This window comes from Schistocerca serialis, chromosome 4, assembly GCF_023864345.2.
Source record: "Schistocerca serialis cubense isolate TAMUIC-IGC-003099 chromosome 4, iqSchSeri2.2, whole genome shotgun sequence".
Lineage (NCBI taxonomy): Eukaryota > Metazoa > Arthropoda > Insecta > Orthoptera > Acrididae > Schistocerca > Schistocerca serialis.
The window spans coordinates 890,637,500-890,652,518 of record NC_064641.1 but is presented as its reverse complement, the minus strand read 5'-3'; positions in this window follow the sequence as shown (position 1 = coordinate 890,652,518).

Genomic DNA, 15,019 nt, shown 5'->3' with positions numbered 1-15,019 from the left:
CTGCGAACGTAGCGCTCGCTCGGTTCCAGACTGTAGCGCCTAGAACTGTACGGCCACTCCGGCCGGCTACACACTGATTAAACTAACTTACGCGAAGGACAACAAACACATCCATGCCCGAAGTGGGACTCGAACCTCCGACGGGGGAAGCCGCGCGAACCGTGACTGGACGCCCTAGTCCGCACGGCTACCCGGCGCGGCTGTTTTAGAAATTCCTATGGAATGTATCGCTTCTGCCTTATTCGGCCTCTCTTTTAAATTGTCATTCCAATACTGGATCCCCAGTCTCTTCTACATCGTCTCATGTTTCTTCTACCACGTCACTGACCTAGTCTTCCCCTCATTACAGCCTTCAATGTAGTCATTCCACCTATCTGCTCTCTCCTCTGTACTTAACAGCGGAATTCCCATTGCACTGTTAATGTTACCACGATTGCTTTTAATTTCACCGAAGGGTGCTTTGACTTTTCTATATACTAAGTCAATTCTCCAGAAAATCACTTCTTTCTGGATTTCTTCACATTTTTCATGCAGCCATTCCGCCTTAGCTTCCCTGCACTTACTATGTATTTCATTCCCAAGTGACTTGTATTTCTGTATTCCTGAAGTTCCCTGAACATTTTTGTACGTCCTTCTTCCGTCGATCAATTGAAGTTATCTTCTGCTACCCATTGTTTCTTCGCAGTTACATTCTTTGTCCTATGTTTTCTTTCCAACAGCTCTGATTGCTCTTTTTAGATATGTTCACCGTGCTATTCTTGTCACAATATTTGTAACCCCAGAGAACTTCAAGCATATCTCTTCATTCCATATCCCACTTCTTTGTGCACTGATTCTCCTCTTAAACTTCAGCCTACTCTTTATCACTACCAAATTGTGATCTGACAGTGTATCTAGTCTGGACGCACCTTACAATCCAGTATCTGATTTCGTAATCTCTGCCTGACAATGATGTAATCAAACTGAAACCTTCTAGTACCTCCCGCCATTTTCCATGTGTACCTGCTCCTCTTGTGATTCTTGAACAGAGAATTCATTGCAGAACTCAATTAGTCTTTCTCCACTCTCATTCCTAATACCTAGCCCATATTCTCCCATAACCCTTTCTTTTACTCTTTCCCCTACAACAGCATCCCAATCCCCCATGATTATTCGATTTGCATTACCCTTTATGTTCTGAATTACCTGTTCAACATCATTGATAGGAAACTTCCTGGCAGATTAAAACTGTGTGCCGGACCGAGACTCGAACTCAGGACCTTTGCCTTTCGTGCGCAAGTGCTCTACTAACTGAGCTACCTAAGCACGACTCACACCCCGTCCTCACAGCTTTAATTCCTCCAGTACCACGTCTCCTACCTTCCAACAGTTTTAATCAGCCAGGAAGTTTCATATCTGCGCACACTCCGCTGTAGAGTGAAAATTTAATTCTAGGATCATTGATAGGATTGGAAAATGTCAGCCAATCAGTTGCAGAATTAAAGGTTTCGACAAATATAAATTTGTCTTCTTCAGGAGGGAAACGAATTCATAAAACCACATATTTATAATACTGGGTTTTGGAATCAAAAGGCTCTTGTCTAGTACAATGTGAATGCCAAGCACAAATATTGTTGTGAATCTTTTAAAACAAAACACAAGTATCATTGGATCCAGCTGACGTTTAGTATTTCTTTGTCGTAAAACTTTTAAAATAATACACAAGCGATATTCGATCCATCTGACATTTATTATGCCAAATACATGGCTAGTGACATCAGAAGTGGCTTCTCACTAGACATGTGGGTGCCATACTAAATGTCAGTCGTGTTCCCCGGCAGAGAGACAGAGTGGTTGGCAGGTATCAGTAAAATCGTCTTGGCTTCTCAGTTGCTTCCGTTACGGCAGTTTACTATTGTTGCAGTCAATATCTGTCACCAACAATTAAGGTACTGATGTCTCGTCAACAGAAAAGTAATGTGGCCTTTGACAAACATTTTGTTACTGACAGAGGAAGCAGTGAAATGCCGTTGATTCGAAAGATCTAAATGTACATTATTCTCAAGAGTAACGTGACTGCCATGCGTCGTTGCAGAGCAGGCCAGGAAAAGTTTACTGCAGGAAACCGCAGCTGCTGTCTCGGGTCCGTTCCGGCACCGTTTCCTAACTTCCTGCTTTGTCTTCTTCGAAGATCATCTGGCGCACTTACCCCCAGATGCGACTGCAGGTGCGAAGCATTCGCAGATGTTCTGCGCGCGCCAGATGGCAAACGAAGGTGAAATCTGTCCTCGAAAGCGCAAAATGGAATTTTGACCGCTGCCAAGACACTCTCCCTCTCTCTGTTAGTGGAACGGGTAATCTGGGCAAGGCAGTGGTTGTAGTGAAGGGTTTGTATCGCGCTTCGACACTAAATAATACCGTGTCTGTGAGGTGTCACAACCAGACAGCTTAATACATTCCTGGAACGTCTTGCGGCATGGTGAAAAATCCGTAAACTTCTTGGATCTTAGCATAGACATCAATACAAATACACGCTGTTTAAAAAATTTTGAAAACCTCCAGCGGACAGTGTAATACCTAACTGTTTACACCATAGCAGGATGGTCCGTTTCATTCCATGACACATCATGTCCAATGTAAAAACAAGATATGTTTTTAAAAATGGTTCAAAAGACTAAGCACTATAGGACTCTACATCTGAGGTCATCAGTCTCCTAGACATAGAACTACTTAAACCTAACTAACCTAAGGACATCACACACATCCATGCCCAAGGCAGGATTCGAACCTGCGACCACAGCAGACTGAAGCGCCTAGAACCGCTCGGCCACAAAGGTCGGCAAAACAAGATATGTAAGCAGAGCTAGACACAATTATATTTTGATTGAATCGACTGTGGGTTCTTGGTGAAGCATCGCAGATTAACTAAATAAAATTTGGTTCTCAGTCAAAAGTAGATAGAAAGGTGCAGGCTTATCCATAACTTTTCTAGTGTTGGCGGAAGAGCCGATACCGTGTTACTAGAGGAGGCCGAAATGCACGCGTTTTAGCTCACGCAGCATGGCGTGAGGAGGGAAGGACTCTAATGACGTGAGGTCTGGAAAGCGCACGAAATTAGTTTGATACTTAACTTTAATCCATTAATGATTAACGTCGCTCTTGACAGTACACGATTCACAATATTATCTATCAGAATACATTATAGAAACTGAATATGGCGCCTTGCTAGGACGTAGTAAATGACGTAGCTGAAGGCTATGCTAAACTGTCGTCTCTGCAAATGAGAACGGATGTAGACAGTGAACCATCGCTAGCAAAGTCGGCTGTACAACTGGGGCGAGTGCTAGGGAGTCTCTCTAGACTAGACCTGCCGCGTGGCGGCGCTCGGTCTGCAATCATTGATAGTGGCGACACGCGGTTCCGACGTATACTAACGGACCGCGGCCGATTTAAGGGCTACAACCTACCAAGTGTGGTGTCTGGCGGTGACATTACAACTTTATTCCTATGTACGTTTAGCCATGTTAGTGTAATTGCTGAATTGTGTAGTTCCATGTGTAATTTGTCAGAAAGTGGCTACTGAAGTAATTTTACTTTAAACCAGTTTATCTTTGACTTTTCATCACATTTATTTTTCTTTCATCATCTTTGGAATCAGTAATGTACTTGTGAAACGTCCCCTTAGAACAATTATACATGACTGTCCTTAAACTGACACACAATATTTTTAGCGCAACACAATCTGACTTTCAGTAATCCCTACAAAAGAATGGCCCTGACTAACATTAACCTATACCTTTCACAAATCACTTACCTCACAAAAATCTTGGTTACTCGAACTACTGCAATACGGCGAGCGGCACTACTGCCAGCTAAATAAAAGATTCAAACTACGGAAGGCACTAACTACTGATAGGCATAGTTAGCAAGTGAAAGATTTTTATAGAGAACAAACACTGTATTTACCTTAATAGTCATCAAAAGACATAATATATATAGCAGTTCATGCCATCCAGTCTTACAGATTTCAAAATTCCGCCATTTCTCTCCCCACATCCATCACTGCTGGCGGCTCACCTCCAACTGCGCAGCGCTACGCGCTGTTCACATCCAGCTGCCCAACACTACAATGGCAGACAACAATGCAAACTACCCACAGACTGCACACAGCGCAGCCAGTGATTTTTATACAGAGCGATACGTAACGTTGCCAATAAGAAAACATAAACAGCCTACTAGCACAGCCAGTGATTTTCATACAGAGCGCTACGTAAAGTTGGCAATAAGAAAACAAAAACAGCCTACTTACATAGCCCCAATGCTCCCCACAAAAAAATTTACAAATTGTTTTGGGCAGTGGCCAATAACGATTTGATAAAATTTTTCATAGTTACAATAACAAAGATATCAAATGCACACACTTATTGATACAATGTTGGTCAAAAGCTAAAATTTTCTCACAGTCCATAAAGACAGTCTTGATCGTTCATCAAGTAAAATAGCAGTGTTTTTCTCAAAGTCTGAGAAGTAGAAGAAAATGCACACGGAAGTAGTGGATTTCGATGCAGTCTTGAAGAAGTAGTGTTGTCCTTCCAACGAAAAGACAGTGCTGACTCTTAACATGCAGACAGGTAATGGGCCACAACAGAGCAAACCCACCGCAGAGTCAGTCGAAGTTTTGAAGAATATTGGTAGGTAGGTCATCACAGAGTAGACCCACTGTAGTACTGGTAGAGATTACGGTATTGGTGGGCCACCAGAGGTGCAGACCCACTGTAGTCCTGATAGAGATTGTGGTATTGGTGGGCCACCAGAGGTGCAGACCCCCAGCAGTCCTTGTAGAAATAATGGTACTGGTGAGTCAACAAAGGTGTAGACCCACTGTAGTCCTTGTAGAGATGGCCAGCAGCCATCTGCTGCGACTGTGCAGGTGCACAATCACCATCGAAGGGTCTTGCAGACAATATAGCAAGTCCATAACCACCACTTGTGCACTCACAAAGTTTGTGGAATTGTCCTTAGAACCAGCAATGCTGTTATCCAGTCCCTTGCTGAATTTTTAACGCACGTGCAAACACTAACAGTCCCTACTTCTCACATATTGTCCATATACTATGACCAACAGAAACGTCTGCAGTGAAATGGAACTTACAAGTTACTTAACTTGATGAACTGGTGTCAATTACAATTTTATAACATAAGAATACAATAAAAGAGGTACAAAATACATCATTAAAGAACATAACAATACAGATAACATTTGTAGTACAGGCTTTACAAAAGAATCGAAATAACATATACATCAGTGTTACAGGAATTACGACATAAGTTCATACATAAAAGATCAGAATAACTTTTGAAACATCAACTTCACACATGAGCATTAAAACAAAACAGAATAAATAATGTCTAAACCTCTTTACAAAGAAAATAACATATTATTAGAAAAATTCCACAACATAACTCATATCAGCTAAACACATAAAGACAGGAAAAACACAAATATACAAGAGTACACAAACACATAGCAGAATAACACAAGAGGAAAGGGCAGGGTTTGTTTTCAGTGTAACATTTGGTACTGCAGTCCAACCCAAAACTTCATTCCATAGATCTTTCGTCTTATTTCAGTATTTGTTTCCACCAAAAAAATCCTATCCAAGCATGCTTTCTGTATTTATATGTTCACATATTTCTTACCTCATAATTTATTTTCCATTATCTTACCTCATCATTTATTTCCAAGAAAATCCTACGTAAACCTGTTGTCCCTAAACCCTACTTTTTTGTTCATATCCTCTTTCAAAATACTTTTTTTTTGGCCAAACCATTTTCTTATAGCTTCTCAATGCATTTCTTCCAATTCATCACAACTCGTTCTCTCATATAGCCTACCCCATCCTATGCTAACTTAAATCTACTGAGCTCAGATGCTAAACTAAGGAACGAGGCAATGCAGCAGCACAAAAGAATTAACACAAACAGCAATGATAAAAAATACAAATGGCAAAGCAAGCAGCATAAATTAGCAAAGTAAATGCAATATTACAGCTAATATAAGGCAATGCGCAGCAAACAAGAAAAATACATTCGAAGTAAAACTGGCTTAACAGAGTAATGTAAAGTGAAATTTAGTAGCACTATGCCTGGTAAACAGCAGCAGCAAATGCAGTAACTTATATCTAAACATGACATAGCTCAAGCAGAAAAAATATTACACTAAAAATGGCCATGTCTAATACCTATGTCACATCTTAACACTAGAGTGATGCATCGCAAAAACTTACTCTGCAAGAAAGTAACCAAGTCATTAAAAAAATTATTTATGCAATTCCTGTGAAGGGGAATGTCTATTTGTGCTCTCTTCTCTAAGAAAGTATATGAGAAACGTATTCTTTACTGGGTCTGTAGACAGAAAATAGTGATATTAGTACATCTATTAAATTTTATAATAACCAATGCTGCAGTGCAGTTAGAAACTAGATATTAAAGAAAATGAGCAAATATGTACAAAGGAAGGCATGAAACATCATTCATTAGCCATATGACATTTCATAAGGTAGTAAAAAAAATCTCTCAACTAGAAAGACAGTAGTCATAATCAGGTGTATAGACACAAAATATTTCTCGTCATTTCATTAGACATTTCAGTAAATATCATAAATTAAGAGTTCCCCAGTGTTATCATATGTTTTCAAGTTTGAGCGTGTCGTATTTGCGATGCTTTCTACAAAGGAATGTCAATAGCGAGGATAATGGCCCCTATTGTCTTTTCACCTGTGCCTCTGAAAGGCAAACACAAATAGCTTTTTTCCAGGCGATTGTCGCACAGCTGGGTGCCCACGACACATTACGTGCAGGTGGTCACTCAACTTTCTTACCGAAATATTTACGACACCAGTTTGCACTACAGTGACAGTCTCATACACAAATAAAATTTCACAAGTGGAGAAATTACAGTAGAAAAGTGTAGAAACAAAATCCTATAAATATAACAGTGTCCAAAAAATTTTTGACAGCATTGTAATACATTCACGCATCTATACACATTTCATAATTCTTAAAGTACGATTCTTGGTTTCCAACATCCTTTTTCACATATCAGAGACCCTAACCACTTTATTACACATATACATATTCGTCGACACTTCTTCAATATTTAATCATAAGAAATACGTAGCATAATCTCATATATGGTAGCATCATCTTATTGATCATAAACATACCTCAGCAGGATAATACACATCGTCGTCAAAATAATATCATAACACCTCAGTCAAATCCTGAAAACGTCGTAGCTTTCTGCAATAATTTCAAAACCTAAAGAAAATTCTCTGCTCATTTAAATAGTGTTATCTACCTCAAACATACTATAAAAATCATGATCCCATATCAAATATATCATTCAAAGCTCTCATAGTATCACAATGGTTCCGAAAAAATATGAACAGTTCACAAAGTACAGACAAAATACAATTTCATAAGTATGAAATTATCCAACTGTGTAATTGCGTAAACATGTGTCACTGATGTAGTAAAAAAAAGTTTGTCTCTCAGTTAACTGATCAGATAGCTGTGTAATTTATGTGTTAGAGAAATATGGTACCGAAGTGTAAAGTTGTATAAGCAAAAACCATATTAGCTAGGGCTCCTTGTGCTTGCCAAACACATGGTACACAAAGCAAGCGTATACCCCCCTGAGGATTAATGTAATTATACCCTCAGGTGTTACAGATTACAGCAATGGAATGAAATGTATCATGGAAAACTTTCTTTGTAATTCAAAAATCTTTAAAAATAAATGATTTAAGTACAAAAATTAATCACTCAAATACGTGTCCTGTAGCGCTAAATGTGCGTCTTGCTGTAAGATAATCTCTGTGGAAGTGTCGTAGTTATTGTCCTCCGAAAGCTAAGTTCTGCAGAAGCCAATGTACTTCCCTCATGATAAACAAAAGTGAAATGCTTTGCGTATAGATATCTTAGTTACTACGCTTATTGCCATGATGAAGAAAGTACTGTGCTGTAACGTATTGTTGTGCTACAGAAAAGCCAGTCTCATTGTAGCTATACCACAAAAGTTACTACTAAAACATGTTTTACTTTCCAGAATAATACACAAAAACTGTGCAGATATAAAACAGATACACCGCAAAGCAACAATGTAAATTGTGTCACACCTTAGTAGCGTCGTGATATAGTCGTGTAGCTGTCAAATAAACTAACCTCTCTGTCATTTGGTATCTCTCAGAAAGCACTTTAAATCCGTAATGTATTTTCAAAAACCAAAATGTTGCAATAAAATCTCATTAGCAGTACTGGTATATGTTCTAAGTATGTAAGCCTTATAGTCGTTACGTAATCGTGCAAGTAACAAGCAAGAATGTACACACACAATAACACTGTGTCGTCTGTTCACAATAACAATGCATTCGTAATTTCTGTTTAAATACGTTCTCTTGGTTCTTCAGATGTTCAGATGTGAGTGAAATCTTATGGGACTTAACTGCTAAGGTCATCAGTCCCTAACCCTACACACTACATAACCTAAATTATCCTAAGGACAAACACACACACACCCATGCCAGAGGGAGGACTCGAACCTCCACTGGGACCATCCGCACAGTCCATGACTGCAGCGCCTTAAACCGCTCGGCTAATCCGGCGCTCTCTTGGTTCTTGACTGGATATTTAACTTCAAACATTGTTGCATGTTAACAGATTCTAAGTCTGACAAAGCATACTAGTAATGTAAAGTGAAAAGTTATATGGCAAAGACAAAGTTAAAAAGCAGATTTCCTTTCAATAACCGGTTTTACATGTGAAATGTGGTGTAAATCTTTACTCTTCCTAGTACACGTGGCTGGCTGCAGTGCGAGTCATTGTCTGTCTCTTTGTTGGCGCGCGTCGTTATTGGGATTTGGAGACCTAACTTCTACAAATTCACCTTGTCGAGAGTGCCCTGCCCTGTGTGAACCTCGCCGGTTCTGATGGAATTCAGGTCTGTCGTTATGATTATATTGTCTGTCGCCATGTCGGTAGATTCCATAGTTTCTTTCTAGTCGGTCATGTGGTGGAGAATTTCTCCCGGAATCGTAACTGCGCGCTGAACTGTTGCGTCTGAAGTTTTTCTGTCTCCCTTGATAATAATTATTTTGGTTCACAAATTGTCTGTTCTATGGTAATCTCTGTCATATTCATTACTACAGAAGTGCGATCTTTCACTGTAATTCTTACTACTCTGCCAACGGTTGTCATACGGGTGGTGTCTGTTTTGGTCACGATTTGTGTTGTGAGAATAGCCTTGTCGTGTTCAGTTATTATTTCTTTCATCGCGGAATTGCGACGGATGTGACCTGTAATTGTTGTGTTCCTGTTTTCACGTTCCGCGATTGTCAATTTCTAATTCTTGTAAGAGTCCCTGAAAAGCTTCAATGTCGTCTTTGCAACGTCCTGCTACAGTAATATGTCGTAAATGTTCAGGTAATTTGATTAAGCAAATGCGGATGAGTTCTGAGGGGCTGTATGGGTTTGACAGGTACTGATTCTTGTGCAACATGTCTTCGAAATATTTCACAAGAGTTTAAAATTCAGATTGTTAGAAATGTTTCATCATTATGATGCCATGTTTTACTCGGTCCTGTGTAGTTTGAGACCAATATGCTAAGAGGAAGGCATGGTAAAGTTCTCCTTCACTGTGACAATCGTGAATGACCGATCGCATTCTTACAGCTGGTTCATTCTCCAAGTAGCCACACATAAATTCTAATCTGTGCTCTAATGACCAGTTGGGAGGAAAACAATGAGAGAATTGATGGAGCCATGCTTGTGGATGAATGTCATTGCCAGAATTCTTAAATGTTTTGAATTTATGTGTAGTAATGAACAGCTTATAGACAAAATCATAATGTCGGCGAGTCGCATGTCGGTCATTGTTACGTCGTTTCGGCGGTTCCATCTCAAAATTCGGTGTACCTTGCCAATTTCTTTCATAATTTCCGAAGTGTCCTGTGTTATTATTTTGTGATTGTTCCGTATTTCTATGTCCCTCTTGCCGTACTGGAGCGCGAGTGTCCTCTGAAATATGTAATTCTTGTATTACTTGTGCCAACTGATCTTGTACTTCCCGGATTTCTCTTTTGTACTGTGTATTGATTTGATTTTGATTTTGTTTGAATTTTCTAATTTGTTCATACTCTTCAGTGTCCGTGAAGGCTACAGGTCTTGTGTCATTCAGATCATCATCTACCTTTGTAGATAAATTATTTAGCTGATCTGAAAGTTCGACTACTTTCTCTGATAGTGAACTAATTTCCTCCATGTGTCTCTCTGAACCAATTTTCAGATTATCTACTGTGTCCTTTAAGTTTTCATGGGTTTTTGCAAGTTGCGTAATCGAATCGGTAGATGCAACTGAGTCAATTTTAGCTTGCAAGGTCTCATGATTTTCATGAACAATAGTTTGCAGTTCTTTTATGGCTGCTTCGTGATTCTGTAATGCATTTTCATGCCGCGAAAAAATAGGTTGAAAATGCTCACAAATTTGTGTTTTTACGTCATTACAGACTTTTTGACATTTCGATTGAATGTTATGTAACTCAGTAGTTAAATCTTCACGTGTTTGTTCAAGCGTGGTGTCTAACTTCCGAAGATTTTGTTCCATTGTGTCTAACTTTTGAAGATTTTGTTCCATTGTGTCTAACTTTTGAAGCTTTTGCTGTGTTTGCCTCTGATTTTGTTCCATTGTGTCTAACTTTTGAAGCTTTTGTCCCATTTGTTGCATTAATTGTAATAACAATGCACTTGTGTCTGAAACATGTCCCTTAGTGCTTTTCGGCAGTGAATTTGCACCGGCAACATTCACATTTTGACAAGCGGAAAATGTGGTTCAAATGTCTCTGAGCACTATGGGACTCAACTGCTGAGGTCATTAGTCCCCTAGAACTTAGAACTAGTTAAACCTAACTAACCTAAGGACATCACAAACATCCATGCCCGAGGCAGGATTCGAACCTGCGACCATAGCGGTCCTGCGGTTCCAGACTGCAGCGCCTTTAACCGCACGGCCACTTCGGCCGGCTGCGGAAAATGTGTCTTGATTCATTTGAGAAAACGGTGAGAACCCAAAACCTGAGTCTACAGTATTTGCAATATTGTGTTCTGTCATTCCCGATTCCTGAGGTGAGCTGTTGCCGACCGATCGATCGATAATGCTTCCCTGTTCACTACCTGTTTCCCTGTCTACACCATTATTTGCCGCCCGCTCCATTTCCCTATGCACAGTTACCAAATTACTACTTTGAATGTTAATTCATTACACAGCGGTGCTGGTAAGCTATGCTCGTCGTCACTATTATTTCTCAGTTTACTTTGTAGCCTAGTGTTACGTATTTCACACGCCATTATCGTCACAATATTTCACACGATAACACAGAAAAGCACAATTTGAAGAGCAAAAATAAGAGAACACATTAACATAGCGCTGAAAATAATATCTAGTTAATTGCAAGCGCAGCTGCGAAATACTTGGTGCAAATCTACATGCATGCCACAACTGTTTTACTGTACAACAGTGAAAGACTGCAACTACAAAGGAGATTCTCTCTACAATTACACGCTAGCAATAAACAAAAGCTACACCAATTACACAAACTACAAGAAAAAATCAGAAGATTCTAGTGAGGTATCCTCGGCTAAGGGTCGACATATGAAACGTCCCCTTAGAACAATTATACATGACTGTCCTTAAACTGACACACAATATTTTTAGCGCAACGCAGTCTGACTTTCAGTAATCCCTACAAAAGAATGGCCCTGACTAACATTAAACTATACCTTTCACAAATCACTTACCTCACCAAAAATCTTCGTTACTCGAACTACTGCAATACAGCGAGCGCCACTACTGCCAGCTAAATAAAAGATTCAAACTACTGAAGGCGCTAACAACTGATAGGCATAGTTAGCAAATGAAAGATTTTGATAGAGAACAAACAATGTATTTACCTTAATAGTGTTGAAAAATCATAATATACATAGCAGTTCATGACATCCGGTCTTACAAATTTCAAAACTCCGCCATTTCTCTCCCCACATCCACCACTGCTGGCGGCTCACCTCCAACTGCGCAACGCTACGCGCTGTACACATCCAGCTGCCCAACACTACAATGGCAGACAACAATGCAAACTAGCCACAGACTGCACACAGCACAGCCAGTGATTTTCATACACTCCTGGAAATGGAAAAAAGAACACATTGACACCGGTGTGTCAGACCCACCATACTTGCTCCGGACACTGCGAGAGGGCTGTACAAGCAATGATCACACGCACGGCACAGCGGACACACCAGGAACCGCGGTGTTGGCCGTCGAATGGCGCTAGCTGCGCAGCATTTGTGCACCGCCGCCGTCAGTGTCAGCCAGTTTGCCGTGGCATACGGAGCTCCATCGCAGTCTTTAACACTGGTAGCATGCCGCGACAGCGTGGACGTGAACCGTATGTGCAGTTGACGGACTTTGAGCGAGGGCGTATAGTGGGCAAGCGGGAGGCCGGGTGGACGTACCGCCGAATCGCTCAACACGTGGGGCGTGAGGTCTCCAGAGTACATCGATGTTGTCGCCAGTGGTCGGCGGAAGGTGCACGTGCCCGTCGACCTGGGACCGGACCGCAGCGACGCACGGATGCACGCCAAGACCGTAGGATCCTACGCAGTGCCGTAGGGGACCGCACCGCCACTTCCCAGCAATTAGGGACACTGTTGCTCCTGGGGTATCGGCGAGGACCATTCGCAACCGTCTCCATGAAGCTGGGCTACGGTCCCGCACACCGTTAGGCCGTCTTCCGCTCACGCCCCAACATCGTGCAGCCCGCCTCCAGTGGTGTCGCGACAGGCGTGAATGGAGGGACGAATGGAGACGTGTCGTCTTCAGCGATGAGAGTCGCTTCTGCCTTGGTGCCAATGATGGTCGTATACGTGTTTGGCGCCGTGCAGGTGAGCGCCACAATCAGGACTGCATACGACCGAGGCACACAGGGCCAACACCCGGCATCATGGTGTGGGGAGCGATCTCCTACACTGGCCGTACACCACTGGTGATCGTCGAGGGGACACTGAATAGTGCACGGTACATCCAAACCGTCATCGAACCCATCGTTCTACCATTCCTAGACCGGCAAGGGAACTTGCTGTTCCAACAGGACAATGCACGTCCGCATGTATCCCGTGCCATCCAACGTGCCCTAGAAGGTGTAAGTCAACTACCCTGGCCAGCAAGATCTCCGGATCTGTCCCCCATTGAGCATGTTTGGGACTGGATGAAGCGTCGTCTCACGCGGTCTGCACGTCCAGCACGAACGCTGGTCCAACTGAGGCGCCAGGTGGAAATGGCATGACAAGCCGTTCCACAGGACTACATCCAGCATCTCTACGATCGTCTCCATGGGAGAATAGCAGCCTGCATTGCTGTGAAAGGTGGATATACACTGTACTAGTGCCGACATTGTGCATGCTCTGTTGCCTGTGTCTATGTGCCTGTGGTTCTGTCAGTGTGATCATGTGATGTATCTGACCCCAGGAATGTGTGAATAAAGTTTCCCCTTCCTGGGACAATGAATTCACGGTGTTCTTATTTCAATTTCCAGGAGTGTATTTCCAATAAGAAAACATAAACAGCCTACTAGCACAGCCAGTGATTTTCATGCAGAGCGCTACGTAAAGTTGGCAATAAGAAAACATAAACAGCCTACTTACACTTGAAAGGCTTCTAGCCCCAAACATAGACTGTGCAGTAACCACAATAAAATTTGTGAAACAAGGCCAAAAACAGTACTTGATTAGTTAAACAGCTACATTTATCACATCTAACACTGGTTGCAGCCCGACCTAGTTGACAATATTCTGCACAAGAAAAAAAGAAGAAACATCTTGCCTATGTATATTTACGCCTGTTCTGCAGTAACACACATAACTAAAATCAGCTGGTGCAGTAGCCTATATTTAGGAAAGCCATCCAAAAAATTAGCCAAAACTCTCAAATCTTGCAACTATATAGCTTAGTTCTGTATAAGAGGCGTTGTGGCTTATATCTTATTCAGAAGCAAGGTTAAAAAAGATTTGTTATGCGACAATGGTGCTTGTAATATCATTGCACTGACGGTAGTAAACTGTGTATTAATCGATCAGGCACAGCTGTAGCAGCTATGCATGAACGTAACTGGTGATTGCACAAGGTACATCCCACTTTTGCTGAAGATCATAGACTGAAAAGTTTACACATGTAGCCAATAAACGGGAAATCAATTAATGCATTGCAAGTGCTTAAGTTAAATAAATATTTAGGACAAAATCTGGAACAGGTTCTAAGTGATAAAGCTGAGCAGATCCCCAGTACTAAGCTTCACATGATCAAATGAACCAGCCACACACAGTCAGTCTTATTTCCAGTAATCGTAAGAGTAGTTCATCTGAACAAACTTGTACCACTATCGAATTATCGTAGTTTTTTCCTTTACTACAACCTTTAGTATGAAGGCTTCTACTTTTTTCGTTGCGAAATGGAAACCGCTGTCGTAACACTTCGTGGTTCGCGACGTAATTATTTCGGTAGCTCACGGTCACATCAGAGGACAAGTTGGATCTTAAGCCATCCTCTTCCTGGTACGCGAGCGGCTGGTTGCAGGAGTGCTACAGCGACGGACTCATGCTGAAGTTTTTCATGTCTCGGTAATGGGAGACAGAACAGAATAACTCGAACTTTAGGCTAAAGAGGGAGATGATAGGAAGATAAGACTGTTGGTTGGCTTACTGGTCTGCTTTTATTGCTTCTTTACATGTTAACAAGGAACACGCGGAAGAACACCGACACTGGACGAGGCTTACTAGATGGTTCAAATGGCTCTGAGCACTATGCGACTTAACTTCTGAGGTCATCAGTCGCCTAGAGCTTAGAACTAATTAAACCTAACTAACCTAAGGACATCACACACATCCATGCCCGAGGCAGGATTCGAACCTGCGCCGTAGCGGTTGCTCGGTT